The following is an 11,323-nucleotide window of genomic DNA, read 5'->3' as shown; positions in this document are numbered from 1 at the left end:
CCACCCACCACGACACAGCCGCCTGTCCTCACCCGGTCCTTGCTGGGTCAGCCGAGAAGCAGGAACAAACGCGCGGTAGCTGATGTGAGGGAGGCCAAGGGAACGTCTCTGTCTCTGTCCCGGGGAGCACAAGCAGAACGGGGTGCCCGTGCAAGCCACCAACTTGCATCAAGTATCCTTTGGGCACCACCGAGGCTGCGTGGCCACCGGGCCACCAGCCCTCCAGCAGCCCTGCTCCCAGGGCTCCTCACCCCATTGCCTTGTCAAACATTTTCTTTGCAAACCAAAGGCAACTCTGCGTGTGTACATGGGAGGAGAGGCCTGAGATGTCCCCAGCCGCTGCATTCACTCCGATTACACATAAATTGACGTCTTGTGAGAGAGCTGTCCAGAATACTGAGTAATTACGCCTCGTACTGACTCACAGAGGAATGTGGGCACAGCATTTCTCTTACAAATCATTGCAAAGACCCTGCAGATTAAATCCTTCTTCCCCCCATAAAGGGCTGCATTTGTGCTGTAAACAGTAAAAATAGCAAGCGCTGTTGTTAACGAGGATGTACGGCAACTGCTGACTCCAATGCAAAACGTGTCTCCATATGGTCATTACGGTTGAAGGACAAAACCAATATTTTATGTTTCTCGCAGTTATTGTTCATCAATTGTTTATGAAAACGCATAATGACTCTGTATGATGAGCTTGTTGTTCAATAAAGGGAACGAGATGAGGATCCACGTGAACTTCCGATCCAAATAATAAAGACCTTTACATTAATAGTTTAATTATGTGATAAATTTAAAAACATTTTCTAGAATTCATTTTATTTTTATTTAACTTAATAGCATGTTTATCTGCAAATCTTTCTGGGATCTGTACAATAAACCCACAGCAACAGTGATGCTTCCCCGAGTCTCAGTTTCTGTTTTCATTGCTGTTGAGGGCCCAGGTCCTGCTGTTCAGTCCCACGACACGCACCGGGGCTGGGGGTGTGTGATGCAAAGACGGGCTCCAAACTGGGTTCTGAATCACTTATCTCAGAAACACTGAAAACATCACATGCCGATCCCCCTCTGCCAGGACCCGCGTGGGTTTATTCTCCTGCTCACACACTCCGAGGTGCCTCCCTGCCAGCTCAGGGCCACACACAGACTGTGCAAGTGATATTCAATATTGCATTTTTCCAAGTGATTTTTGCAATCACTGTTCATTAACTTCACCTCCTTACAGTGCAACTGTCCAGCTTCGTGCAAAGGCCGTTTGCCTGCTCCTGCACAGCCGTACTCTGCTCTAAAGAGCCGGCAGTCAGATTCTCCAGCCAAGGACATTATCCTCACCTTTGGCAAGGGTGTCAACGAGCTGGAAGGTGATCCAAGAAGAGCTGCATGAAGGGCAGAGTGGCTGCAAACCTGCCTTACCCCGGGAGGCATGGGGTCAGGTCACAAGAGACCTGCCTGCGGTGCAAGAGCCCTCGCTTTGGGTGAATGGTGCTGGGAAAAGATGGGTATTTGGATGAGCAGGACATAGGGAAGAGCCAGGGGTGGAAACAGACACATGACGAGTCAAACCAGAAACAAAAAAAGAGCATGAACAGCTCCGTTAGAGGTCTGGCAGATTTGGTGTTGGAGCTGCCGGGAGCCCTGGGTCCCCACTGCACTGGTGCTGTGAGGGGAGCGGAGTCAGTGATGTGAACTGACCTCGTGGGTCATAGAATCATTTTGGTTGCAAGAGACCCTTCAGATCATCGAGTCCAACCATAACCTAACTCTAGCACTGACCCATGTCCCTGAGAACCTCATCCATGTGTCTTTTAAACCCCTCCAGGGATGGTGACTCCACCACTGCCCTGGGCAGCCTGTTCCAATGCCCAACAACCCTTCCTGTGAAGAAACTTTTCCCAATATCCAATATGAACCTTCACTGGCACAACTTGAGGTAATTTCCCCTCATCCTATCACCTGCTATGTGTGTCTGGGGTGTGTGGGGACTGCTGGGGCCACAGTTACTGCTTCACATCCCCTTCCCTCACCCCTCATCCCCTTGAAGTCACATGCTCCCATCTACCTCGAGTCTCCTCCTGCACATCCCCCATGTTTCCCACTCACCCAAAACACCAGCACTCACCCCACGGCCCAAGGAAACTCTCTGGGAATGGGTCACGCAGCAAGTATGGGAGCAGTGAGGGGCTGGTGGTGTCCCAGTGCTGTCACCTCATGGCTGGGCTCTGGACTCAGCCTGTGCACGTTGCTTTGGAAAATCAGGGCAGTTTCTCTCCAAATCCATGATATAAAACAGGGATCGGGGTCTTTTCCATTCAATTTTCTGGCTGTGCTGTAAGTGGAATCATCCCTGCCCGCAGTTAACGTGTCAGGCACGGAGATTTGAGGCTTGTGCTCCTCAGCAGATCTGCTAAATGAAACCCAGCTATGGGTAATTCAGTGATAACCAACGCCCCATTAACAGCAAGCAAGGCCTTGCAGCAGGATGCTGAGAGGCACCATGCAATTAGCTCAAACTTCTGTAAACTATAAACATATAATTACAGCGTCTCTAATGAGCTGCGGCAGTGGAGGTGGGGGTGTGTGCACATGTCCTGGGCACACACGCCTCCCTGGCTGGGAGCAGCGTGTTCCAGCAGTGTCTCAGCATTTATGCCCACTTAATATTCCACTTGCAGAAAGGGGTTTTATTAAATGACAATTTGAAACTTAATTGTATTAATTTTCCATTGATTGCATATCTAATTCTAAATGAACTTACTGGCACCTCACTTCCCTACCTGCACATTGAATTAATCTCAACAGCCAACACACTTGCAAACACAAAAGCTGATGGAGTCACGGGCTTGTCACCTGCGTCTTACCCGTTTATACAGGTGTTGAATACTCATCCTGTGCACTCATAGAAATGGGATGAAGCTTTTGCTCTGCTGAGACTGGTGCTTTCATGGGTTTCCATGCAGTCAGTGCTCTTGGCCTGACCTTGGCTCTTGGCTCTTGGCTCTCTGGTCGCTGAAGTTGTAGGAAAGCTCATGATTCAGGTCGGGCATGCCGGGCGCATCACAAATAGAATCAGGTGTGGGTCTCTGGGAGCTGGTGTCGCAACACAGTAACCTGCTGATGTCTATGGCCTCATGCTTTCTCCAGGGAGAGTCGAGCCTGTAAAGGAGCAGGATTGTTCTCCTCTTGTTTGGAAGGTAGAAGTGGCCTGGGCCAGGACCCTCTCTGTGTCCCTGTGCTTTGCCATGGGCTGTAGTTCTCTGTCCATGGCCACCACTGGTCCTGAGCCAGCTTCCAGGCCCTCCTGGTCTGGCGTACCCCTGTGTGTCCCAGCGCTGAGGTGCAGAGTGTCTGGACAGGTGGGTGCACACCCCCATGGACCATCAGGGCCCAGTGAAGTGCCATCAACCATCAACCACAGCCACTGCTGTCCTGCTTGGCAGGTCCTTGTGCCCCACTTGCCCCTGACCATGGCTGTCCTTATCCTCAGGAGCCACGCTGGGTCAGTGACCCTGCCTGGTGAACTGAGATCCCTGAGACAAGGATCCGGGACATGGGAGGAGCCATGGTGTGCCTGAAATCCTCTCCTGCCAGCACAAGAATGAGCCCAATGTTTCTCCAAACAGCCTTTGAGGTATAGGAGATGTTGAGCAGTCCCTGCCCCTTATGTTCTCTGATGTTGGCTCCAGAAGATGTTTCTTCATCTGCAACTGAGGAGCTGAAGGATATCCTGGAGCCCAGGGGTTACCCCAAGCCTCTTGGCTTTGGCCAAAACATGAGAGGAGAAAGGAGAGGGTCCCAAGACGTGCCATCCACAGGCACTGATTGAGGACCTTGCTAAGCCCATGAGAAAACACCATGGGATGTTCTTAGTGATCTGCTGCCCTGGACCCTCCCCAGTCCCAACTTCTCATTCTCCAAACGAAAGCATTAATGAGTACTCACACCTTGGTTTCCACTCCCGGAGCAGCCACTGCAGGCATACCAGGCCATGAGAAGATGTCTGGAGCCATTGTTTTCCAGCAGTGGGGAGAACCCAGGTCCCCGGATGGACAGGGTGATGCAAGAGCTGTCTGCTGGCCAGGATGGGGGTGGTGGAGCTTCCCTTCAAGGCATGTGGAACACCTTTGGCTGAGGGGCTGTGGGGTAACACAGTGTGCGAAATAGGTTCCCGGAGCAGGCACGTGGTGCAGCATCACCAGGTAGGTCTTTGAGGTGCAGGGAGCCCCATGCACCAGGAATGGCCACAGGAGGTGTGGGGTGTCCTTGCCCCAGGTACCAGTGTCCCTGTCCTGCTGCACCCGGGCTCAGTGTCTCTGCTGAGCATGGGGATCGTTGCTTTTATAGGCACTACAGCAGTCATCGCTTTATTTGAATGGAGGCTTCTTATGGTTTAATATCATTAAATACAGATGCAACTTGTGTTCTCTAAAGCCATAATGCCCCTTCCTGTTACTGCCTTACAATTAACTGGGCTATAAAGCTTTCAAACATATTGCAGACACTAATTCAACTGGATGGTGAAGAAACATGGTTTTATTGGGCAATTACAGTGCTTGGAACATGTTCCAGTCTGAGCGATATCTTCCCAACAGAAACAGGGTCTACCAGGCCACGCCACTAAGAAAAGTTCAAAGGTGGTATCAAAACAGCCATGTCACCAGGCTGTAGGGATGGTGTTATTTACATCTTAATAAAAACCAATCCAGGACTGATGTCAGAGCTTGTGAAGGCAGAGAGCACAGTGAGCTGTGCAGACCGGAGCCGGGGCAGCTCCTTTGCAGCTCCACTTTGTGCTGCCCGCGCAGCGTCCTCCATCGCGCCGCTGTGCCCATCTGCTCCCCCTGCTGCCCACAGGTTGGTTTCTGTGCCCTCCGCACTCAACCCACACCCCGTGTCTCCATCTCTGGAGAGGTGTGCGATGAATCCCCTACTCCTGGCAGCCGCCGGGGCTGTGCAGATCGCTCACAGGGGGAGGAGCGGGGACATGGCAGCTCCCTGGGTCCTGGTCTCACGTATGTGATCCTGGTTCTTCAGCAGGGACTTGTCCCAGTGCCAGTGCACACCAGGCAGGGAGGCAAGGAAGGTGATGAGCTGGGTGGTACTGCGCTGTCAGGGGAGTAAAGGGACCTGGGGAAGCTGGGACAGGTCCCAGGACCATTGCTGGGAGGGCTACCAGGTAGGAGAGAGTCCTCATCTCCTGCGGTACCTGCAGTTTGTTCCAGAGATAGACTTCTCAGTGCCTTTGCTCCTGACATGGGAGACACACAACGTGACACAACATGACGTGGCACGCACCAGACATCTATATAGGCCTGCACACGTCTCTGGGCAGGAGATATGTTTCTTCAGCTATGCTGAGTACAAGGCTTTATCTGGAGAGCATCCTCCACCAGAGTGTCTCCACACATCCCTGCAGGGCCTTGGAAAGGTGAATCTAAACACTAAGCAAATGTGCCACAAGGGAGAGGACTGGGCAGGCACTAGAAAGACAAAGGTAGGTAACCACATCCTGACAGCATCCACAACCCACTCAGACTGACGTGCTGTGCTGAAGCCATGTGGCTTGGCTGAGCCTGAGTGTCCCTGCAAAAACACGGCTGATGATATTCGTCTGCTGGAGCTGTCAGAGGGCGTCAGCCTGTGAGCTGACAGGGAATCTGTGACATTAGGGACAGTCGTGAGAAGGAATGAGTGCTCTTGCTGTAGTGTAGTGTCACTGCTGCTGTTTCCAGCTGTGTCTCGTATCCTGAGAAACATCAGGAAAAGTTCCAGCAAAAGACTACTCACTTTCTGGGAAATCCCCCGGCTGTAGGAAGCAATGCAAAGCAAAATGGATGGACCTGGGTGTGAGCATCCACTGTGCTCCCATGGGGACCTGTCTGGAAGGGACATGACTGAGATTTCCCTGCGTCACTCAGCGATGGGGCCCTTGATCTAGGGCAGCAGCAGCAGACTAAATCCTTGACCCCATCCGTGGCCCTGCTGCCTCGGCAATGAGCTTGTGCTCAGGCACAACCAAATAGAGCCCATTCCTGCCTCTTCTCCAGGGACAGATTTCCTGCGGTGCCCAGATCCCGTGGAAACACCAGTTCACCCCGCAGCGGCACTGGCTGTGTCTCAAAGCTGGGCAGTGAATGTTGCTGCTGATGCCACGGGTGGTGCAGGGGACAACATGGCTGGGGAACAACTTTGTCCTCTCTTCTCAGCAGAGGGGCTATTTCCTCAGTGTGGAGGGGAGAGGCTGACACATCACCCCCCGGCAGACCCTGCAGGTGTCATCTCAGTCCTCCCCATGTCCTCTGGTGGGAGCAGAGGCTTTTTGTGCTTCTCAGCTTTTGGGGCTGGGTGAGAGCAGCTCCCGAACGGCAGCTGGGGGCTGTGGGGGAAATGGTTCCCCACCCCACCTTCAAGAATGTTCTGTGACACAGGACAGCTTGGGTAAGGGATGGGATGGAGCTTTTTCAGAGATTTCTTGACAAAGATGTCCCATAGGTAGCAAATACCTAAATATTCACAGGAGGCAGGTGTGATGCCCTGGTGTCCATCCTCCCAGGTGCACAGCCACCCCCACTACAGGGAGCTGCTGCCTGGCACAAAATGATGTCCCAGATGATGATGGTTCAAGGGAAGGGGTGGAAGAAGTGCTGCCTTGTCACATGCGGTACCTCTGCTGGTGTAGCCACCCAGGGGATGATCTCAACAGGTGTCACTGCATGAGAGATGGTTCAGTCTGCCTGCAGAGTGGAAGACCTGGTGACATAAGGTGTAGATGTTCAGCAGGCCTGGAAAATGAGACACTCAACGCTGAGGAAGGGAAAATCACCCCGTGTGACTCTTTGCCCTCGAGGGATTTTTCTGGCTGCCCTTGAAGGTCGGGCACAGCAGCCACCAACGCAGGCGGCATGTCCAGCAGCAGGAGGGTGTTGTGTTGAGGGATTCTGATGGTACTGGCATGGACCTGTCACACGGCTGAGCTTCTGCAAGCAGCAAGGTGTGAGAGCAGCACTAGTTCTGGGGATTTCTTTGGTGTTAATAACCATATTTGTGAAAGAAGTTGGAGTCAAATATTCTTGACCACACAGATTTACACAGGCCAGACTGGGAGTAAGACCAGACTATATTAATTTATTTTTTTCCTGTTTTGGAAATGGAAAAAAAATGTTAAGTCTTGAAGGAAAATGTTTTTATTTCTGCTATAATAGCAGAACTTTGTATCTCTGTTTATTCTTGATATGAGTGCTGCTTTCATGATATTGCTTTCCAGAAATATTTTCTCATTTGTATGTTTCTCTCTTGAGGTCATATCTTTCACAACTGGGAAAGCTAATTGGAGAAGTAATTCAGCAGTTGCCTGATAGGTCGGATATCGGAAATAACTATACATGTTAGTGCGTTATTATGATGACGGTTTTTGCTCCTTCAGTGAGTCATGAAGAAAACATGCTGTATTAAGGGAGCAGAGGGTGTATATCCACACAGCGCACTCCAGAGTGGCCTCACCTCCCGTCTGTGCCCTGCACGGGACTCAGGTGTGGGCAGCAAAGATGTGAGAGCTGCAGGGGAGCAAGTCAATATCCCTGTTCCCCAAATTTTTGCAAAAAGTGCAGCTGCTGTTATCTGGTGTATGGGGTGGAAAAGTGAAGCCCCACTTCATCAGTGATGACCCTACCTGAGATGTTTCCTGGCATCTGCTGGGTTTAGGCACTTTGCAGGCACCTCTGGGCATCATCTACCATCACTCTACATCCTGCAGGTTGCACTGACACCTTGTTCCTTGCTCACAAGCGCTCTTTCCTTGAATGTGCCCATCTGGGAGTGGGCTGAGAAGGCTTGTGAAGCTGGCATGGTGTTCGGAGGCTTGTTAGCAGATTTATGCTGCCTGCGATCCTTCGACTAAAAGTGCAGCGTTACTGCGGGGGATGCTCATGCCTGCAAGTCCCCAGCACTACTCTGAGCCCAAGCGGCAGGAGCAGAAGCAGCATCTCCTGGGACAGCATCCTATGGATGTCCCTTCACTGTAACCTCAGGGCTGGAGCAAGCGTGGTGTGACCAGCGAGGCAGCACTCATGTTTGTAGCTATTTACTGCTTGCCAACGAGCTACACACAGCCTAAGAATTGTTCACAGGAACAGCTCCAAGTAACAAACTCATTTGAGAAAGCCGCAATCTGCTCATGGCTAATTCGAGAACAGAAAAAGAGGAGGACCAGTGCATGTGATGAATTATTCACAGGGTGACGAGGAGGGGTACGTGAGGTCCGTGGTGCAGAAGTGTGACACAGGCTTGGGCTTCACAGCCACAAATTGGGTGTAGCCTGAACTGGCCCCAGCTCTGGGAGCAAATCCCTCTTCTTGCTCTTGAAACGGGGAGAGGCAAGCACAACACCTGACTGTCACAGCGAGGTCGCAGGCATTGAGGTATCTATGTATGTGCCCATTAATTAGCATGTAAATTACTATACAGCAGGCAATGAGGTTAGATAAATTAGACATGTGCATTCAATGTTACTGAACTGGGAAATAAAACCTACCAGCAGCCTAAGAGTGTGAGTAGCCACCCAGGAGAGCAGGTTGCACAGCACGTGAGTGTGCCCTGGTCTCAACAGCTTTTGGTGGTGCTGGATTCAGCTCCAGCTCCTGTGACCTGCCAGGCCAGGATCATTATTGACATTGAGTCACCTACTCACAACTCCAGAACTACATGAGAGACAAAGAGCAGAAGGGAGTGAGAAAGGGGGACAGTGCAGGATGACAAAAATGGGACAGACACTGCACAGAGGTGCTGAAGATCATAGTGGAGATGGAGGCAAGGAAGAAGTGGCAGGAATGCATATAGGAGGTGGAGGAGACCCTGAAATCTTCAATAAACCTGAGCCTGGGAACCACAACCACAGGCAGACAGACTCATGAAATAGATATTTCGTTCCATGGGATTGGATACAGCAACAGCCCACAAAGGACTCACCCCAGGGCTGGAGACTTCTGGATCATCAGGGTCCAGCCTGGCTGGGAAGCCTGCCTTGGACCGGGGCTGTGCAGACATGGGTCAGCTGCTGCCCAGGATCCCAATGGACTCAGGATCTCCTCAAAATGGACAGCAGCAGGCACAAATACAACCCTGGGCACAGACCAACTTGAAGAACTGTACATTTCCAGCAGCCATCTGGCCACTGCTGCTGGGGGGCTTAATGCTAGCAGGGAAAAATGAGATGGGTCAGGACTGAGAAGAAGCATTTTTGGCCATGAGTGGTTAGAATCACAGAATGTCAGGGACTGGAAGGGACCTGGATGAGTCCCCCCTCAGTGTCCTCTTGTCCAGCTCCAGAGCCCCAGCTCCCTCAGCCTTTCCTCACACGGGAGATGCTCCACTCCCTTCAGCATCTTGGTGGCTGCGCTGGACTCTCTCCAGCAGTTCCCTGTCCTGCTGGAACTGAGGGGCCACAGCTGGACACAATATTCCAGGTGTGGTCTCCCCAGGGCAGAGCAGAGGGGCAGGAGAACCTCTCTGACCTACTGACCACCCCCTTCTAACCCACCCCAGGTACCATTGGCCTTCCTGGCCACGAGGGCCCAGTGCTGGCTCATGGTCACCCTGCTGTCCCCAGGACCCCCAGGTCCCTTTCCCCTACACTGCTCTCTAATAGGTCATTCCCCAACTTATACTGGAACCTGGGGTTGTTCCTGCCCAGATACCAGACTCTACACTTGCCCTTGTTATATTTCATTAGGTTTTTCCCTGCCCAGCCCTCCAGCCTGTCCAGGTCTCTGGATGGCAGCACAGCTTCCAGTGTCACCACTCCTCCCAGCTTGGTGTCACCAGCAAACTTGCTGACAGTCACTCTATTCCCTCATCCAAGTCATTGATGAATATATTGAATAATACCGGCCCCAGCACTGCTCCCTGAGGCACTGCACTAGATACAGGCCTCAACTGGACTCTGCCCATTGACCACGACTCTCTGGCTTCTTCCCTTCAGCCAGTTTGCAGTCACCTCACTACCCGATCATCCAGACCGCACTCCCTCAGTTCAGCAGCGAGGGTGCTGTGGCAGACCGTGCCCAATGCTTTACTGAAGTCGAGATAGCCCACATCCACCGCTCTAGCAGTAGCAATAATTCAGGGTGTGTGGCGTCCCAGGGGAACGACACCAAAACCCAAGCTGGGTTACCGGCAAGAAAAAGGTGAAACCTTCATCAATAGGATGTGTGCATGGAGAGGAAAGTACATCATTAAGTCCATGTGTTTCTTAACACATTTTGCAGATATTTCACATTTTAGGGGGGCTGAGGGCAGTGGGGTTTGGCAGATCAGAGCTCACTGATGGACAGCTTCCCACTTTTTATTGTACTTAGATCTTACGACGTGATTCCCCCAAGAAGAAATTTATGCATGACCTTCAGTCAGCAACCATGCTTTTCACGAAGCAGCCTAATTTTCATTCCTATCCCCGCTTTGCCTACAGCAAACGTTTAAAAATCCCCGAGTCAGGCCTTACAAAAAAATAAAAAATCACACAAATGGCTTAAGCAACGACCCATAACGTTCAATCAGTGGCTCTGATGAGGTGCTAGTGGAGTCGTCCGTCCCGCCCACCCGCCCGCTTCTTTTTCGCTCCCCGCCCCTGCCCAAGACACTCGGAGTCAATGCGCGCTTGCGCAGTCGCCCGCTGGCCGTCCCGCCCTCCTTGCCGTCCCGCCCTCCTTGCCGTCCCGCCGGTACATCCGGGTCACTGCGCGCCCGCCCGTACGGCCGGTCCCGACGCGTTTCGGTCACGATGATTTGGATTTCAGGGTAGTTGTGAAAAGTTGTAGGTATGAGGTAAAGGCTGACAATGAATTTGCGCTTAATACCAATATAGAAGGTGAAGTCGTAAGCATCAGTATTAAACTACTTGTTTTGTGATAGACCTTTTTTTTTGGTCTAAAAGTGGTGTGCTAGCAAGGGAATAGAAGATGCAGCAGCCGAACACCTTTGTCTTTTATTACATTCTTCATCATAACACATAACAACAACAAACCCAAACAACCCCCTGAACCCAATGACTGCCCCACAAATCACAACCGGTCCCCAAAGCGTTAAACATGAAGTGTCTGAACAATAACCTTTCTCTAATAAAGCTGAAGAGTTAAAAATGGACAAGCCAAGCCACACCACACTATGGTTGCCTTTTCCTGCTTGTTCGCAGAGAGGGAATCTGCATCGATTTCAGGAAATGATTGACCTGGTTTCTTGGCTAGTAAATTACTATCCATACCCACTTGCTGTAAAATCCAGTCATTGACGAATCTAGTGTTTAAAGTCATTGAATACCTTATAATGTAAA

Source organism: Columba livia, chromosome 17 (assembly GCF_036013475.1).
Source record: "Columba livia isolate bColLiv1 breed racing homer chromosome 17, bColLiv1.pat.W.v2, whole genome shotgun sequence".
NCBI lineage: Eukaryota > Metazoa > Chordata > Aves > Columbiformes > Columbidae > Columba > Columba livia.
Note: the sequence above shows the minus strand (reverse complement) of the source record.